Source organism: Scyliorhinus canicula, chromosome 8 (genome assembly GCF_902713615.1).
Source record: "Scyliorhinus canicula chromosome 8, sScyCan1.1, whole genome shotgun sequence".
Classification (NCBI taxonomy): domain Eukaryota; kingdom Metazoa; phylum Chordata; class Chondrichthyes; order Carcharhiniformes; family Scyliorhinidae; genus Scyliorhinus; species Scyliorhinus canicula.
The window spans coordinates 193,581,710-193,600,204 of NC_052153.1; the positions used below are offsets into that span (position 1 = coordinate 193,581,710).

The 18,495-nt window shown below is 46.2% G+C and overlaps 1 protein-coding gene across 7 annotated transcripts in view; it reads left to right on the top strand.

Moving 5' to 3' along the window:
• The window catches only part of lifra (LIF receptor subunit alpha a), a 240,741-nt gene that overhangs the window by 116,461 nt on the left and 105,785 nt on the right, over window positions 1-18,495 (top strand). The window contains exon 1 of one of the 7 annotated variants that reach the window (XM_038805953.1): window positions 9,886-10,000. The exons of the other annotated variants lie outside the window; for them this stretch is intronic. The gene's annotated coding sequence lies outside the window, so the exon portion shown is untranslated. Of the gene's footprint in view, window positions 1-9,885; window positions 10,001-18,495 lie in introns of those variants that run through there. 7 annotated transcript variants of the gene reach the window in all.

The window sequence follows — 18,495 nt, forward strand, 5'->3', positions numbered from 1 at the left end:
CAGCAACGGCCTCAACAATGGCCTAGCAAGCTGTTCAGTTCAAGGACAATTTGGGATGGGTAACAAATGTTGGCTCAGCCAGCAACGCCCACATCCCATCAAAGAATTAAAAAAATATCAACAGCAGGAACAATCGTCAAACAGAATTTGACACCGAGGTGCCTGAAGAAATGATCAAAGCATGGGCATCTTAAAGGGAGAGAGAGGGATGTGCAAGATGTTAGAATGGTCCTCACAGCGCCATGGATCAAGTTCGACCCCGGGTCACTGTCCGTGTGGAGTCTGCACATTCTCCCTATATGCATGTGGGTCTCCCCCTCACAACCCAAAGATAGGCGGGTTAGGTGGATTGGCCACACTAAATTGCCCCTCAATTGGAAGGGAAAAATATACCGTGTTCATGTAAGTCTACTTGCGGACACTAATAAAGATTATTATATGTAACAAAAAAGAGAACTGGAAGGCAGAAGAGATCGTAGAAGATTGTCGGGCTAGACGAGATTATGGAGGTGGACAGGGGTAAGGCATAATGAAACTTGGAAATAAGGATGAGAATTTTAAAATCAAAGCATTTAAAAATTGGGGATGATTTTCTGTGTCAAATCCCCTTATGGCAGGAAAATCTGGCGTGAGACCCAAAACTGGATTTGTGCTTGGTGCAAATCAGTTTGCGATCTTTCTGGGCCCCTGAAATTGGTGTGATCCAGATTTCACTCGGAAAGGACAAAAACTAGATTAGCATGCGTTTGACTTTATTGTAATCTCATTAGCAAGATTAAAATCAGATATTCCGATCTCACAGAGGGGGGGCGGTGAACAATGGCGAGGCAAAAACAGATCAATGGGAGAAATGAAAATACATTGATAGAAATGAAGATGGGGTGAAGGTGGAGGAGGTGTTCACAGTCTGAAATTGTTGAATTTAGTGTTAAGACTGGCGTAGTGATAGCACTGCAGTCTCACGGCGCCGAGGTCCCAGGTTCGATCCCGGTTCTGGGTCACTGTCCGTGTGGAGTTTTCACATTCTCCCCGTGTTTGCGTGGGTTTCGCCCCCACAGCCCAAAGATGTGCAGGGTAGGTAGATTGGCCATGCTAAATTGCCCCTTAATTGGAAAAAATGAATTGGGTACCTTAAATTTATTTTTTTTAAATTTAGTGTTAAGTCCGGAAGTCTGTAATGTGCCTAATCCGCACGAGGTGCTGTTCCTCCAGTTTGCGCTGGATTTCACTGGAACATCGCAGCAGACCAAGGACTGACATGTGGACGTGAGAGCAGGCCGGTGAGTTGAAATGGCAGCGACAGGAAGGTCTGGGTCCTGCTTGCGGACGGACCGGAAGTGTTCTGCTAAGCGGTCACCCAGTCTGCGTTTAGTCTCCCCAATGTAGAGCAGACCGCCCTCTCTCCTCCACCGCCGCCCCTTTTTTTTATTGCTGTCAAGTTAATTTCATTTCTTCCACTGTTTTTTTTCCCCCCTCACCATTGTTCCCCCTCCCCCCACCCCACTTGGGCCATCTGTTCCTAGTTGCCCTTTGACACTCCTGCTCACCTTTGTTCTGCCATTCACACATTCTAATCTCTTTATGTGCCACTATCAGCCCCTTTTTAGCCTTAAACACCCCCATTTACATTCCCTTTGTCTTCTGTCCTCCACACCCTTTCTGCGTTTGCTGCCCAATGATAGAATAAGGGGTTCGGCAGAGCCAAGGTCCCATGCTCCGCCCTCTTTGAAGGCCGTCTCTGTGGATCCAGGTGTTCTTTCCCACATTGTGATTAATTTAAGATAAATTTGGTGAAGAAGACTTTGGCGATGTAGACTGGGAGAGATCGGAATAGGAAGCACGTTCATTTTTATTGTCTTCCTGCCAGGGAGAGTGGGAACATCCACAGGTCTCCCTTTACCTCCTCCACCAGGCTAGACAGGTCCCACTTATGGAGTTATACACATGGGTTTATTTTCCTGGGTATTATAATTTTGGTTTGGGCAGTTTGAACGGCAGCGTCCCAGCTCTGCTCCTCTCCCCTGGGGGTTCACTGGGAAGATTTTGTTCTTGATCATGTTAAATATGTATCCCGAGAAGACTCCAAAGTCCCTCGGGAGTTCCTATATCTTTCCCAAGCTGGCTAAGGGGTTCCAAGCTGGCTAGGGGGTTCGAGATGTGTGGGGAGGCGGTGGCACTGGACTAGTAAACCAGAGATGTAGAGTAATGCTCTGGGGACCCAGGTTCAAATACCACCACTGCAGATTAAAATAAACCTGGAATTAAACGTCTCATGATGATCATGAAACCATTTGTAAAAACCCATCTGGTTCACTAATGCCCTTTAGGAATTTGCTATCCTGACCCAGTGACCCCTGATCCGCAGCAACATGGCTGTTTCTTAACTGCCCCCTCGAGGGGAATAAATGCTGGCTCAGCTGGTGACGTCCATGAATGAATTTTTAAAAAGTAAAATTTAGTTCTCCCTATCTCCCCTTTGGAAGCCTCTCTATCTCTTCATTGATCTGAGGGTCACACCAGTGCCTCGATTGCCAGGGCAAATGGGTATCCCTGACTTGTGCCTCTGTACAGCCGGAAAGTGTTCATCTGTATGAATAGCAGTTTCACCCAAGGGGTAACCCCAGCCCAAACCATACCAGTACCCCCTTTCGGCTCTGCCGAATGCCTTCTCAGCATCCAGGGAGATGATCACTTCTGGTGTCCTCTCCCCGGGTGGGGCCATGATGACCTTCAGCAGGCGTTGGATGTTAGTTTTCTGTCCTTGACAAATCCGGTTTGATTATCTGTGATTACTTCTGGCAAGCGATATTCCAGTCTCCTCGCCGGAGCCTTTGCCAGGACTTCGCTGTCAATGTTCAGGAGCGAGATGGGTTGGTATGACCCACACTCCATCGGGTCCTGGTCCTGTTTAGGGATCAGTTATACAGAGGTCAGCGTAGGCGGCAGGAGTGTGGAGCGTGGTCTGAGATTACTATTGCGGAGTATTCCACCCCACCACGCATGGAAGCACCAACTTACCCATTACAAAGAAGTTTATGCGGGAGATGGACATGGGAGAAGAACAACTTCTCTCTCGGGTGGTTGAACCTCCACAGATCGAGTCCCCCATCAGCCCCAGGGAAGTTCTCTAGCCATTCCTGATGTAGCCCCCAATCTAGGGCAGGACTTGTCTGTCTTTGGGTCCTGCACACAGTTGAAGTCTCCCCCCATAATTAGTTGATGGAAGTCGAGGTAGGGAATCTCCATTATGGTCTTTTTAATGACCTTGACGTCATCCCAATTTGGGACATATATATTTTCAAGTATCACCTTCTAGGATCCCGCTAACCATTATGTATTGTCCCCCTGGGTCCATCACCGTGTCCGTCGCTGTAAAGGCCGTCCTTTTGTTAAACAGTATGGTCACCTGAAGCACTAGAAGCACACCTGATCTGTCTGTCCCACCCAACTTTTCTTTGCCCCACATTCTCTTCCTTCAGTGTATTAAAGTAAGAGTTATTTTTTGTTGAATGTGATCCATAATCTTGCCAGATACAACATGCCGAACCACACCTTGCTTTTAAACGGTGTGGTTTGGGCCCCATTAAACTCTGCCTGGCACTTGGCCAGGTCGACTCCACTTTCCTGGTTTATGCAAATGATGTGTCCTGCCCACCTACATGACCGCGTGCCCTTCCCCCACCTCAGAACTCGTTCCATGTCCGGGAACATCTGTAGCTTCACTATTATTGCCCGTGGTGCTTCCCCCAATTTGGGTTTTTGTCGGAGCTCCGCCAGAGGCTTGGCGAATCCCTCCTCCCTGACCAGTTTTCTGAGTATCCTCGAAATATATTCCGTTGGGTTCCTACCCTCTGTGGCGTCCGGTAGCCCGACGATTCAAAGATTCTGTCGACAGGACCTGTTTTCCTAGTTGTCCACCTTCCCATTTAACGCCTTCTGGACCCTTCACCAAACATTGCCACCTTGACTTCGAACAAGGCGATCAGCTCGTCCAGGTTGGTGGCCGCTTTCCCAAGGTCCCGTACCATTGTCTCTTGGGCCTCCAATCTCCGTTCTGTTCTGTCCATTACTCCCTTTTTGGGGCCCAGCAGTGCCTCTATTGCCGACTTCATTGCCAACATTAGATCCTCTTTTATCATGTCTTGTGCTTCTGGAGCTGCGTGGAAATAGGAACATAGGAATTTGGAGCAGAAATAGGCACTTCAGCCCTTCGAGCCTACTCCGCCATTCAATCAGATCATGGCAGATCTCTTCCTGGTCTCAAATCCTCCTCCCCACCTGTTGCGGATATTCCTTTAAACCATTTTTAAAAATCAGAAATATATCTATCTCCTTCTTGAAAACCATTTAATGACTCCAATTCCATCGCACCATGGGACAGTGAGTTCCACAGATTCATCACCCTCTGCGAGAAGTAGTTCCTCCTCATTTCAGTTCTCAATCTACCGCCTCGCAACCTATATCCGTGACGCCATCAGCTTCTCCGTCGATGAGTGGGCCGGCTTGGACGTCCCTGCTGGGTCTGGGTCGCCAAGCGTGCTTCCTGTTCTGGGGTTGGGATCTTCCCCTCTTTGTTCTTTGTGGCCTTACGGCCTGGCTGCTGGCTTGTCGACATCTCAGTCAGTTGGGTAGTAAGTGGGGGTTAAGTTGGGGAACGTTAGTTTTTGGAGAGAGAGCCACCTTTTTGTGCAACCGTTCAGCTCATGGCTGCCACCGGCCGTGATGCTATCACTTTTAACCCGTGAGCTATAACGTCTCTCACAAGTTGTAGTGAGTAGTGATGTGAGCAGAATGTGTGATTCTTCATTGCCAGTGTTGTTTTGATGCCTTTAGCACTCTCTGCTTTATTCTCATGTTCCAAACATTGTAAATATGAAAGTGCAATGAGGAGAATGCTTCTCTAAAATGAGATGACTGTCAAATCTTACATAAAATCATATTAACTAATAATTTTACATGTTTGGCAGACAATAAGCTTTTCTCCTTTATCAAGCTGTGGGGATTTCCAGCCTGACTACAAATCCATTTTCTTATTGCCAGATATGCTGCTTCTAAACATTGAGGGCAGAATTTACCAGCTGTTCATGCTGGGGGGTCATTCCGGTCCCATCGAAGGAGGACCCCCACCTCGGGTTTCCTGGCAATGAGGGGTGCATTCAACGGGAAATCCAGTCTTTGGGATTCTCCGGTTGTTGGGATTCTCTTTTCCCACTGGCAGCACATCCCCGCCTGTGGGTTTCCCGGCGGCGTGGGGTGACTTCAATAGGAAATCCCATTGACAAGCAACGAGAATCCCGCTGTCAGCAAACGGCTGGGGGACCAGTGAATCCCACCCATAGTGCCATGTTTGTGGTACTTTGTTTCTTGAACTTTTGGATTCCAGTTAAATACCAGCTCCTGGAGCTGGGTCACGGCCTAAACCAGGTATGTTTGCAATATTAAAAATATATTAATATAGAAAGAGCTTGTATTTATAGGAGGCTCTTTCACACTCTGGACTTGCTCCAAAGTGTTTCGCAGCCAGAGTGGTCACTGCTGTCATGATGGGAAATGTGACTGCCAATTCGCACAGTTAGGTCCCACCCACAGCAATGTGATAAATGATCAGATCATCTTATGAAAGACAAACGCTGACCAGGATCCAGAAGGACCACCATGTTTTATGTCCAATTGAGGGAGCCTTGATTTGATATTTCTTCTGAAAGGCATTTCCTCCAATGTTGTTGCACCCCCTCAAGACTCCACGGAAGTCCAGGATAAAGTAGATTTATGATGGGTGTGCTAAAATCCCTGCAGAAATAAAAGTGATGAGACATATATCTGACGAAAACAGAATAAAGCGATGCCATAAAGCCACTCATTATGAATTAGTTCATAATTTTGCTGTAACGTACATGGAGAAAATGCCCCCAATACTACTCCCGTAATGCCACAATGATAAGTGTGGTGATGTAAGCAATGGAAAGCTATGTTAGGTTTCTTAAAGGTAGGACCTGGGATTTAAATTCATAACGTTCCATTTCAAAAGGCCAAAGTGCTACCACAGAGCCAATCGATAAACAAAATCAGTACAAAGCCCTGGAATTTGTTATTAATGCAATTCCAAGTCTTGCTCTCTTTCCCTTTGGCTCCTTAAAACCTGCTTCTTGGACCAAGATTTTAGTCAACCTGTTATTTCATTATTTACTTGACATATACTTTTGTTTGCGAGGAATTGTGAAGCACTTTAGGGGGAGGGGGGGGGGGGGGGGTTCCATTTTAAAGCTCTACGGAAAGTGTAAAAATAAAATAATGCAGATGCTGGAAATCTGAAATAAAAACGGAAACTGCGGGATAAACTCAGCAGGCCTGGCAGCATCGGTGAAGAGGGAAACAGAGTTAACGCTTCGAGTCCAGTGTGACTCTTCTTCAGAACTGATGAGAGGTAGAAATGTGATGGGTTTTATGGTGTTGAAAAAGAGGGATGGGGCAGGTAGAATAGAGGGAGGGGGAGTTTAAATTCCAAAGATGTTGTGGGACAAAGGTAAAAGGAGTGGTGGTGATGGTGGTAAAAAAAAAAACCCAAAGGATTGGCTCAGCAAAGGTGTTAAGAAGAGAATAAAGAGGGCAGCACGGTGGCATAATGGGTTAACCCTGCTGCCTCACGGCGCCGAGGTCCCAGGTTCAATCCTGGCTCTGGATCACTATCCGTGTGGAGTTTGCACATTCTCCCCGTGTCTGAGTGGGTTTCGCCCCCACAGCCCAAAGATGTGCAGGGTAGGTGGATTGGTCACACTAAATTGCCCCTTAATTGGAAAAAAGGAATTGGGTACTTTAAATTATATATTTTTTTAAAAGACGGAATAAAGATCAGCTCTGAAAATAAAACCATGAAAACAAGATAAGAATTACCACGCCCGTGTGTTTGTGTGTGGTGGGGGGGAGGAACTGAAAATGGAGGACAGAGTTTGTTGTCCATGTTGTTGAAACCGATTTTGATTCCTGAATGGAAGATAAGGTATTGTTCCTCCAACTTGCATTGGGCTTGACTGGAACGTTGCAGCAGGTCGAGTACAGAAATGTGAGCATGAGAGCAAGATGGTGAATTGAAAGCGACAGGAAGATGGGGGTCACGCTTGTGGGCTGAGCGGAGGTGTTCCGCAGAGTGGTCACCCTGTCTGTGTTTGGTCTACCCACTGTAGAGGAGACGTGTTGTGAGCAGTGAATGCAGTAGACCAAATTGAAAGAAATACAAGGGAATCGCTGCTTCATCTGGAAGGAACCTTTGGGGTCTTGAATGGTGAGGAGAGAGGCGGTAAAGGGGCAGGTGTAACACCTCCTATGATGGTGTGGGAAGGTGCCGTGGGAAATGGATGAAGTGTTGGGGGTTGGAATGCCAACAGAAGGAGCGAGGAAGATGTTTGAAGATAATTTAATTCAGATGACGCTGATGAAAGTAGCTTCTCGGAAGCTTGTAGCCACTTTAAAATGATATTATTTATATTTCAAACTAGTTCTGTGGATACATCACCTCTGATGCAAATTCCCCATCAGTTCCCATTGTTTAACCAATAATGTTAATAGTTGGAGAATTAGGAATAAATCCATCTAAAGGATGGATTAACACCATAGTCCCTCCTCCAGCGCCATTCCCAACTCCCCTTCCCACTTGGCCTTAACCCCCTCCATGGACACCTTTTCCTACACTAAAAACCTCCCATAAATCGCCGCGATGACCCCACCTCCAACTCCATTAACGATAGCACCTCCTCCAACAACGAGGAGGCAGGAACTATCGGAAAGGTTGGGAAAACCTTTCTAGCAAAGTCTTGCATATGCGGAAACCCAAACTTCCCCTCAACTTCTCCAAACTTGTGAACCGCCCCTCCCAAAATAATTCCTTCATCCCCATCACCCATTTCTCTTCCCATTCCTGAAACCTCACATCCATCTGCCCTGGCTCAAATATCCAAAACACTTTTAAAAAGGAACCCATCACCAGGTTTTACATCTCTCCCTTCAGGATTCGTTTGTGTCGTCTGTTAGGCACTCTTCACAATTGCTTTAACTATCAATTTCCAGACTGTATTAAGATGGCACTAAACTTTTGATTTAGCTTTGAAGTTGCCTTCCCCACATTAAATTTAGTTATTACATCTGTCTGTTTAACTCAGGACACTTTAACTGCTTGACCATTGAATCCCCCTGACCAATACCGTGTACAATTTCTTGGTCTCTGTTTCCTTAACTGCAGCCTCAGACATTCTTTCTGGCACAATTCCCTGGTTATCTGGACTGTATCTGGTTCTTTGGGAAGTCTGTCTCTTTGCAGCTTTTCTCTGGCAGAATTCACTCCCCAGCATCCTAACTCCAAATACCCTGGCTTCCAGCTCAACTAAGAACAAAGAACATCTCTTCCCTCTGTAAAGGGGCCCCTGGTTACTAAGCAACAACTTTTACTTCACCAAACTTTTATTTGCTTTTCATGCAATACTCAGCACACTAGAAGTGCAGTTTGAATTTAAACGAAAACCCTCACGCATACCAACAGTAATGTAACTGTAGGTTTACCCGTCCTTACTGAGAAACACCAAATTAAACCTGCTTAAAACTACACCTTCTTTCTAATATTTACCAATACAAATATAAATCCCTTAAAACCACCTTGTTTTCCTGACAATGGGAACACCACCACCACCAAGTTCCCCTTCAAGTTATGCACGGTCCTGATTTGAAATATTTTGCTATTCATTGTGACTGGCGTACAATCCTGGAGCTTGCTGCCTGACAGCAGTATGGGTATACCCACAAGGACTGCCGTGGCTCAAGAACGTGTTGGCTCAGCACTACTCGAAGGCCTTTAGGATGGACAATAAACACTGGGCTTAGCTGTAATGCCCACTTCCCTATTGAATTAAATAAATATATTTTGCTGCAGTGCAGGCCATTTCAGTCATGTTTATCCGGTTTAATTGACTGTGGGACCATTTCACTCTGAGCAAAATGGCATTATAGCAAAAAAGTAACATTGTTTCTTTGGCCTTGTGCGTAACTCTTTAATATGCTATCAGTTCTGTATCGAGTGTGTCTTTTCCTTGTGAAATAATAGCTGTGTCATAAATCTGGGTGGGTTGCAATCATTCTTGATGATATGCAACATTTTTCTTAGACCCATGAATGTAGTTGTTACTAAGATTGTGCGGTGTGATTTTGCTGTGTGTGCCCTCTGCTTCTTGTTTATATTCTGTATTTCTTCTTGTTTCCCTGCTTCCCACCTGATTTGTTATGTGATTGTTTATTTTTCACACCACAAAGTATGATGTCCAATTCAGGAAAAACCCGTCTGTGAGTGATCACAGCACACTTAACCTAATGGGGGCAAGTCAAGGTGTCCAGGTGATCCCGGATGCAGTGTGTCATGTAATACAAATTTCCCTGTTGCCGAATCTCCTGTTTATATTAGGGGTATATTTATAGATTGTTAAAACAATGGTGAGCACAATTAGGACAAAGATCTTTACTGGTGTGAAAGTACATTGCTGGTCTGTGCAGGCAGCTGGTCTGGAAGGTCAGCCGGGATACTGTCTCCAGCAAGAGGCAGTGAGTCAATCCCAAGCAAGCTTTAAATGCACCCAGTGGTACTGGTGCCAGACTGTTGCCTTTGATGGTGTTAAATGGAGTAATAAGCCACAGGAGTGAGGTTGAGTACCTGTTGGATGAATGTTGATTTGGACTTCTGCCATACTTCCACTCCTCCGTGTGAGTTTTTAAAAAAAAATTGACTCTGATGGGCTGCCTTTACTTGGGTTTGGTGCTGTACATGAGAATGCTGACAACTATCTCCTTATCATTAATCCATTAAAACCATAATGCAGACAGATTAGTGGTTTTGAGTTTGTTGTTGCATGATGTAGCAGCTTGTAAAGGGGGAGGTGATTAGATAATCAGCTTTATAAATATTGATAGCTCTTTTGTCTGGATGCAATGTGCGTACAGGACAAGACAGCACCTGATCTGAAAGGTAAATTATTTTTATGATGGAACAAATATTGGCTTCTATGAATAAAAGCTGAAGATACATTTTAAGAATAGAAGGAATAAATCATTCAGCACAGTTGTGCTATTCAAATTAAATCATGGCTAATCCTGTCTTAACATTCTTTATCTGCAGGGGGGATGCGGCACAATGGCGCAGTGGTTAGCACTGCTGCCTCACGACGCCGAGGACCCAGGTTTGATCCCGGCCCCGGGTCACTGTCCGTGTGGAGTTTGCACATTCTCCCCGTGGGTCGCACCCCCACAACCCAAAGATAAGCAGAGTAGGCGGATTGGCCACACTAAATTGCACTTTAGTTGGAGAAAAAAAAGAATTGAGCACTTTTAATTTACTTTAAAAAGCATTCTTTCTCTACTTTGGTTCCATGCCCTTTAGTATCCTTATTCGATGCGCAATGATTAAAATTTTGACTTGACCCCAGGCCTCAATAACGTTTTTGGGTGTACGTTCCAGATTTCCACTATCCCTTGTGTGAAGAATCTTTTGATCCAATCACCAGAACCACAGAACCGTTACAGCACAGAATCCATAGAATCCTAACAGTGCAGAAGGAGGCCATTTGGCCCATCGAGTCTGCACCAACCCAAGCGCAGGCTCCCCAAATAAGCGGTGCAACAGTGCCATTCCCCTACCATATCACTGTAATCCTGCACATTCTTCCTGTTCTGATAATCTGCCATTCATTTTAATTAATAGATCGTGGTTTAACTAAAAAACCTTACTATTGCTAATAGGTTTTACTGCTGCTAATTAACTGTACTGCTATTAATCCATTCATTTAGTGTAGAATCATAGATTCCCTGCAGTGCAGAATGAGGCCATTCGGCCCATTGAGTCTGCACCGAACCTCTGAAAGAGCACCCTACTCCCCTGCCCTAACCCCGGAACCCCATAACCACACCTAACCATTGGACACTAAGAGATAATTTAACATGGCCAAGCCACCTAACCTGCACATCTTTGTACTGTGGGAGAAAACCGGAGCACCCGGAGGAAACCCACGCAGACACAGGGAGAATTTACTTCCAAAGTAACCTGATTTCCCAGCTCCTAATTTGAATATATGTAATGAACTCTAATTGGCTTTATTGGTTGGCCAATTGGAGTATGAGCTCCCTCAGCTCATTGAGGGGGCCCATATAATCACCTGTGTAGGCTTTGTGAGCCAGTCTTAAGTTGACTGGACTGCTAGCAGCACTATTTGTAGCTGCTCCTGTAATATCGTTATTGTAAATGAATATTGGTGTGGTGACGGAACTCCTGCCTCCCGTGGATTACTACAATATAAAAGAAAAATACTCCAATCATTTAACCATTTCCCGTGATGTCATACCACTTTGTAGACCTCCCACTGATCTCGCAGTGACTCTCGCTCCCTGCCACCCATTTTATCCCAGCTCTGCTCTCTCCCCTCCCCCACTGGCCTCGCAGTGACTCTCGCTCCCTGCCACCCATTTTATCCCAGCTCTGCTCTCTCCCCTCTCCCACTGATCTCGCAGTGACTCTCTCTCCCTGCCACCCATTTTATCCCAGCTCTGCTCTCTCCCCTCCCCCACTGGCCTCGCAGTGACTCTCGCTCCCTGCCACCCATTTTATCCCAGCTCTGCTCTCTCCCCTCTCCCACTGATCTCGCAGTGACTCTCTCTCCCTGCCACCCATTTTATCCCAGCTCTGCTCTCTCCCCTCTCCCACTGGCCTCGCAGTGACTCTCGCTCCTTGCCACCTATTTTATCCCCACTGTGCTCTCTCCCCTCTCCCACTGGCCTCGCAGTGACTCTCTCTCCCCTGCCACCCATTTTATCCCCACTGTGCTCTCTCTTCTCCCATTGGCCTTGCAGTGACTCTCGCTCCCTGCCACCTATTTTATCCCAGCTCTGCTCTCTCTCCTCTCCCACTGATCTCACAGTGACTCTCGCTCCTTGCCACCTATTTTATCCCCACTGTGCTCTCTCCCCTCTCCCACTGGCCTCGCAGTGACTCTCTCTCCCTGCCACCCATTTTATCCCCACTGTGCTCTCTCTTCTCCCATTGGCCTTGCAGTGACTCTCGCTCCCTGCCACCTATTTTATCCCAGCTCTGCTCTCTCTCCTCTCCCACTGATCTCGCAGTGACTCTCGCTCCCTGCCACCCATTTTATCCCAGCTCTGCTCTCTCCCCTCTCCCACTGGCCTCGCAGTGACTCTCGCTCCCTGCCACCCATTTTATCCCCACTGTGCTCTCCCCTCTCCCACTGATCTCGCAGTGACTCTCGCTCCCTGCCACCTATTTTATCCCAGCTCTGCTCTCTCCCCTCTCCCACTGATCTCACAGTGACTCTCGCTCCCTGCCACCTATTTTATCCCCACTGTGCTCTCTCTTCTCCCATTGGCCTCGCAGTGACTCTCGCTCCCTGCCACCTATTTTATCCCCACTGTGCTCTCTCTTCTCCCATTGGCCTTGCAATGACTGTGAACAAATAATTTTATCATGTGGAGCAATTCACTTTTAATTTATACTGACCAATAATATATTAAACATTTTGCCTGCAAACCTTCTGCTGACTTTTTTCTTTATAAGACTTGTGGTAGATATAGAAATTTATAATGGAAAAATACAAATATGGACAGAATGTATACCTTTATATTGAGGATTAGGTTTCAATTGCCTGCTTTCTAATCCACTTTCACTTGAAGATGACACTTTATCTTGACTCTGTGTGCATCCATGGGCAATTAATTTATTTATATGAAAATGGTTTGACACGATGTGAATACTTTGTCTTGTAATAATGAAAGTGGTTCAACCTGTATTTGTTAAAAAAGTCACCTGCTCCCAATGGTCTGTTGCATAACACCTAGTATTGCTACAGGTCTGAGTCAACAAACTGACCCGGTCAAATTTCCTAAATGCATCTAGTCCAGTGGTGAGCAACCTGCTCCCAGGGCCATATGCAGCCCATCGGGTCTGAGTGCGGCCTACGAGACATTTTGTTGACCGTTGCTCACAGTGTTGCCACATCCGTCCATGTAGTTTTTTCCTATCAGTGTGACTAAAGTGATTTGCATGTGAAGTGGGGTGTGTGCTGATTGCTCACAACATTGACTGCGAGAGCGCGCGCTCCCTCCCTCTGCGTCCAAAGTATAAATATTTATTTTGTTTCTACCATTTGAAGTTGGTGATCATTCTATTACTATATAAAATATTAAGCATTTTTTAATAACTCGTTTCAAAATATTCAGCCTGTGTTAATCTTAATTTAATCTTATCCATGAGGTCATGGTTAGTGAACAAGCCCGATTTCAATCTTTTCTTTTTAATCTTTTTAAAATTATTGTCACAAGTAGGCTAACACTGCAATGAAGTTACTGTGGAAAAACCCCTAGTCGCCACACTCCGGCCCTTGCTCAGGTACACAGAGGGAGAATTCAGAACTTCCAACTCACCTAACAAACATGTCTTTCGGAACTTGTGGGAAGAAACCGGAGCACCCGGAGGAAACCCTCACACACACTGGGAGAACGTGCAGACTCTGCACAGACAGTGACCCAAGCCGGGAATCAAACCCGGGTCCCTGGTGCTGTGAAGCAACAGATGGGAAATAAGAGTTCATCTTACACAGTGAGTTCTTATTGTCTGGTTCCAGCACAGAAGGTGATCAACTGGTTCACCATGTCTGTGCTGGCCCTACAATGGTGCCACTCCCCCTTCCTTCTATTTGGAAACTTGAACATTCTTCCTTTTCAGATAATCCAATTCCCTCTTGACTCGATTGAACCAGCCAACACCACGCGGCTAGCACTGTGGCTTCACAGCGCCAGGGTCCCAGGTTCAGACCCCTGCTGGGTCACTGTCTGTGTGGAGTCTGCACGTTCTCGCTGTGTCTGCGTGGGTTTCCTCCGGGTGCTCTGGCTTTCTCCCACAGTCCAAAGACGTGCAGGTTAGCTGGATTGGCCATGATAAATTTCCCTTAGTGTGTCCAAAAAAGGGTAGGAGGGGTTATTGGGTTATGGGATAGGGCGCAAGTGAGGGCTTAAGTGGGTCGGTGCAGACTCGATGGGCTGAATGGCCTCCTGCACTGTATGTTCTATGTATCTATGTACATGCTCAAGCAGCCCATGCCAGATAATCTGCCGTGTGAAAAAGGTTTTCCGCCTGTCGACATTGCATCTTTTGCCCATTACCTTAAAACAGTGTCCTCTGGTTCTCGATCCCTCCACCAATGAGAACGTTTCTCCCGATCGAATCTGTCCAGACCCCTCATGATTTTAAACACCTCTATCAAATCCCCTCTCAACCTTCTCCTCCAAAGAAAAAGTCTCCGCTTCTCTAATCTACATAACTGAAGTTCCTCATCCCTGCACCCATTCACGTGAACCTTTTCTGCACGCTCTCTAATGCTTTCACACATAAGGTATGTGAAAACGAAACCTCTACAGGAAGATGACAAGAGGCTGGGGAAGGGTTGTAAAACTGTTTCAAAGAGCTGGCAAAAGAACGATGGGCCAAACCGCACCCTGGGTTGTACTCTGTGATGCCTCACCCCCTGCCATTGTTTCCACAGAACTGTTAATCTATTATTGTTGAGTGGAGTATTTAGTGCATCAGGTCAAATAACTACTAACATTCTGTCAGGAAGCAAAAATTAATCATTTATTTAGCTACTTAAAATTCTGTTTTAGTTGCTTCCACCACAACAATTCCGCATGTTTTAAATCAACCACTTTTTTCCTTTTCAATGTCCAGGGCCTGATAATCTACGTCCCAGAGAATTTAAGCAAGTTAGAATAATAATAATTTTTTATTGCCACAAGTATGAAGTTACTGTGAAAAACCCCTAGTCGCCCCATTCCGGCACCTGTTCGGGTAAGCCGGTACAGGAATTGAACCCACGCTGCTGGCCTCGTTCTGCATTACAAACCAGCTGTCTAGCCCACTGAGCTAAACCAACTGTTCTCCAGTAGTGCTCTTCTCCAATAGGCCCTTCTTCCAATAGAAATAGTGGATGCATTGCTGGTCATCTTCCAGGATTCTATAGACTCTGGAACAGTTGCTGCAGATTGGAGGGTGGCTAATGTAACACCGCTATCTAAAATGGGCAGAAGAAATAAAACCGGGAATTATAGACTAGTAAGCCTGACATTGGTAGTGAGGAAAATTCTAGAATATATTATCAAAGTTTATGTAGCAGAGCACTTAGAAAGTGGCAGGATCAGACAGAGTCAGCATAGATTTATGAAGGATAAATCGTGCTTGACAAATTTAATGCAATTCTTCAAGGATGTAACTGGTAGAGTTGATGAACGGGAGCCGGTGGATGTGGTATATTTGGATTTTCAGAAGGCTCTCGATTAGCTTGTAAAATTAGCGCATGGGATTAATAATAATCTTTATTGTCACAAGTTGCCTTACATTAACACTGCAATGAAGTTACTGTGAAAAGCCCCCTCGTCGCTACATTCTGGCACCTGTTCGGGTACACAGGGAGAATTCAGAATGTCCAAATTACCTAACAGCATGTCTTTCGGGACTTGTGGGAGGGAACCGGAGCACCCGGAGGAAACCCACGCAGACATAGGGAGAACGTGAAAACTCCGCAGAGGCCGTGACCCAAGCCGGAATCGAACCTGGGACTCTGTATATGCCCCTCATAATTTTGTAGACCTCTGTTAGGTCGCCCCTCAACCTCCATCGTTCCAGTGAGAACAAACCAAGTTTATTCAACCGCTCCTCATAGCTAATGCCCTCCATACCAGGCAACATCCTGGCAAAGGAACTAAAGGGAAAATGCTGGAAAATCTCAGCAAATCTGGCAGCATCTGTAGGGAGAGAAAAGAGCTAACGTTTCGAGTCCGATGACTCTTTGTCAAAGCTTTCTCCGGCCCTGGGGACTTATCTACCTTAATATTTTTCACCTCGTCTTTTTGGATCTCAATGTGACCCAGGCTATCTACACACCCTTCTCCAGACTCAACATCCACCGGATCCTTCTCTTTGGTGAATACTGATGCTGAGTATTCATTTAGTACCTCGCCCATTTCCTCTGGCTCCACACATAGATTCCCTTGCCTATCCTTCAGTGGGCCAACCCTTCCCTGGCTACCCTCTTGCTTTATGTATGTGTAAAAGCCTTGGGATTTTCCTTCACCCTATTTGCCAGTGACTTTTTGTGACCTCTTCTATCCCTCCTGACTCCTTGCTTAAGTTCCTTCCTACTTTCCTTACATTCTACACAGGCTTTGTCTGTTCCCAGCCTTCTAGCCCTGACAAATGCCTCCTTTTTCTTTTTGACAAGGCCTACAATATCTCTCATCATCCAAGGTTCCTGAAATTTGCTGTATTTATCCTTCTTCCGCACAGGAACATGCCGGTCCTGAATTCCTTTCAACTGACATTTGAAAGCCTCCCACATGTCAGATGTTGATTTACCCTCAAACATCCTCCCCCAATCTAGGTTCTTCAGTTCCTGCCTAATATTATTATAATTAGCCTTCCCCCAATTTAGCACATTCACCCTAGGACCACTCTTATCCTTGTCCACCAGCACTTTAAAACTTACTGAATTGTGGTCACTGTTCCCGAAATGCTCCCCTACTGAAACTTCTACCACCTGGCCAGGCTCATTCCCCAATACCAGGTCCAGTACAGCCCCTTCCCTAGTTGGACTGTCTACATATTGTTTTAAGAAGCCCTCCTGGATGCTCCTTACAAACTCTGCCCCGTCCAGGCCCCTAGCACTAAGTGAGTCCCAGTCAATATTGGGGAAGTTGAAGACTCCCATCACAACAACCCTGTTTGTTTTACTCGTTTCCAAAATCTGTCCACCTATCTGCTCCTCTATCTCCTGCTGGCTGTTGGGAGGCCTGTAGTAAACCCCCAACATTGTGACTGCACCCTTCTTATTCCTGATCTCTACCCATATAGCCTCTGAGGTGTCCTCCCGTCATACAGCGGTGATATTCTCCCTAACCAGTAGTGCAACTCCGCCACCCCTTTTACATCCCCCTCTATCCCGCCTGAAACATCTAAATCCTGGAACGTTTTGCTGGGATTAACTCTGGGTTTAACCTAGTTAATCTCCTCTGCACACCCTCCAGCGCCAGTACGTCCTTTCTCAGGTCAGGAGACCAAAACTGAACACGGGTGTGGCCTCACTAACACCGTATACAATTGCAGCATAACCTCCCTCGTGTTAAACTCCATCCCTCTAGCAATGAAGGACAAATCTCCATTCGCCGCCTTAACCTGTTGCACCTGTAAACCAACGTTTTGCGACTCATGCACTAGGACACCCAGGTCCCTCTGCACAGCAGCATGTTTTAATATTTAATCATTTAAATAATAATCCCTTTTGCTGTTATTCCTACCAAAATGGATAACCTCACATTTGTCAACATTGTATTCCATCTGCCAGATCCTAGCCCATTCACTTAACTATGCAAATCCCTCTGCAGACTTCCAGTGTCCTCTGCACTTTTTGCTTTACCACTCATCTTAGTCTGCAAACTTGGACACATTGCACTTGGTCCCCCAACTCCAAATTATCACAGGGAGTTACTGAGATCAAAACATTGTGGGTGCAATTCAACTAATTGGGAACAAAGTCCAATAGTGGGCATGTTTAACAGTGCCCTCATTGTATAAGGGGCCTCGGTGGGGAATGCACTCCCGAGGCCACACATAGCCCTATTTTGTACACTGAGGACCAGTTCAGCAAGAGATTATGACACCATTTTTAAATGGCATCCTAGGCCCCTGAAGCTGAGCAGTGCCTATACCAGCTGGCAGCGTCAGCTAGCACCTAGATAGCATTGCCAAGGTGCTAAGCTGGCATTGCCAGGTCACCACCCTGTCCAAAGGACATGCAGGGGCTGTTTAGCACACTGGGCTAAATCGCTGGCTTTGAAAGCAGACCAAGGCAGGCCAACAGCATGGTTCAATTCCCGTAACAGCCTCCCCGAACAGGTGCCGGAATGTGGCGACTAGGGGCTTTTCACAGTAACTTCATTTGAAGCCTAATGTGACAATAAGTGATTTTCATTTCATTTCATTTCATCTGGGGATCTCTAATCTCCTGAGAGATTCCTATGAGAGCCATTCTGTTTGGTCCCCATTTGTGAAGAAGTGCATTGCCAAGGTAAGACAGAAACTGGGCTGGTGGGAGCAACGCTTCCTCTCCATTGCAGGCAAAACCCTGGCCATCAGATGTGAGGTACTCTCGGTGTTACTGCACGTAGCGCAGGTCTGGCCTATTACCCAGCCCTACGCTGCAGCAGTCACCCGGGCCATCTTCAAATTCATCTGGAGATCCAAGATGGACCGTGTCGACATCATGTACAAACCTCTGGATAAAGGAGGAAGGAACGTCCCCAACGTCTCCCACATCCTGATGGCCACCTTTTGTGTGCAGCTGCATCAAGCTGTGCGTGGACCCTGGTATGTAAACACCAAGTGTGACTACATACTGTCCCCGGTGCTACGAA